A 1,700-nucleotide genomic window follows, 5' to 3' on the forward strand; every position below is an offset into this window, starting at 1 on the left:
AGTGTTTTAAACATTATGGGGAAAAAAAACTCAAAAGCAAACATTCTTGCACAAAAACTGAGGAACCACTTTCAGAAGTGTCATCAACTGGATAAGAAATTTAGGACTCTTCATAAAAACAATGTAACAAAACGCTTTAATGAATAAAAACAGTCATTTTACAAGCGTAGCTTCCCGGTGTGTCATTCCTTCACACTGAGTCTTTCAAATTCTGGTCTCAGGCACGATTGTCTGTACGTACTCACACACCAGGATGTGTTTTTAAATGTGCACAGCTGTGAGTATGGGAGGTCCAGGGAGGTAGGCAGAGAAAAACGGTGAGACGATGATGACGGAATGAGAAGAAGAGAGAAAAATGGAGAGAGACACTTTTTGTGGGTCTTAACAGTGTAAGTGTCTGAGTCTAGGGAGTTGCCTGAAAACTGCTACAGCCAACTAACGCAAAGAGTTTTGTGGCTTACAGGTATTTTCCCTTCTCCTCTGTGTCTGGAATTCTTCAAATGCAAGGTTCCACACTGATCCAAAATATTTGTGTGGTGATTTAAATGTATTGAAGTGAAAACAAGGAAAGACAATCTAATTAAAGGTTAAAGCTAAAATTAAATGGCAAGGTCTTTGTCAGAACATTTTGAGTTCAGTGATTTTCAAAGAAAAATCAGTAAAACTCTTTCATTTTTGCATTTCTCTTATATTTCCTGCTAACCCTACAAAATATTCACTTCTTACATTCTTTTACTAGTCTTTCAAGTTTCTCATGATAGCTAACGGGCATGAAGATGCTCTGTTTGCTTCCAGAAACATAACAATAAAAGTATTTGAAGATTCTAGGCAGAGTTTTCTCTCCAATTAATCAACAGTAAATGTATAGCCCAATTTAAGAGACAAAATATTTACCTCACAATGGCAAACAGCAAGTAAGAAGGAATCTATATTTTGATATCTATTTTAAATAAGACTGAGTGGCACAATATAATAATGGTGCAAATATTGGATTCTTTTGTTCATTTAACAAAAGCCTTGTTATGGTGACACAAAGAAAATCTATTCTAATTTCTGGGGATCCATTGTTTTCACAAAGGAAGAGCAGCAGTCTCAGGTATTAAATATGTGGTGTAAGTAGTTAGATGTCAATGCATCCTAAAATCACTGTAAAGGAAACAGTTTTGTGACCTGTCCCTGAGTAAGAAATTGCAGAATGCATTACTCTGTATTTCTTTTTCATCCTACTTTTAGTTGTCTCTTCTGGAGTCACTCCTCCAGCAATCTATGATTTCTTAACCTCAGCCACTGAGTTATTGATTTTTTTTTGTTGATGTCAACTCTAAATAGTGAAAAACACACACATGCACAATGATGAATTAAAAGCACACAAATATCCACAGCTGGTGTGTCAATGCAAATAGCAGTGGTTAACAACGCAAGCTGAAGTGTGATGCTGCGTTAATGTGCTCTCAGGCTGCTCCCTTCTGTGGTGTTTCTCCTTCCACATACACTTCATTTCCTTTTCCACCCCTTCTTCACTCTCTCCTCTGTTTACTTATGTAGGTATTCATTAACTTACATAGACACAAGGTTTTATATAAGTTATTCTTGAACTCTTCATATTGACAACCTATTTGCTACTAAAAGTCAGGATAAATATTCCATAAGATGTTAGAATATGAAAATTTGCAATTTTTTTTTTTTTTTTTTTTTTTTTT

Source organism: Octodon degus, unplaced genomic scaffold (assembly GCF_000260255.1).
Source record: "Octodon degus isolate 3935 unplaced genomic scaffold, OctDeg1.0 scaffold00097, whole genome shotgun sequence".
Taxonomy (NCBI): Eukaryota; Metazoa; Chordata; class Mammalia; order Rodentia; family Octodontidae; genus Octodon; species Octodon degus.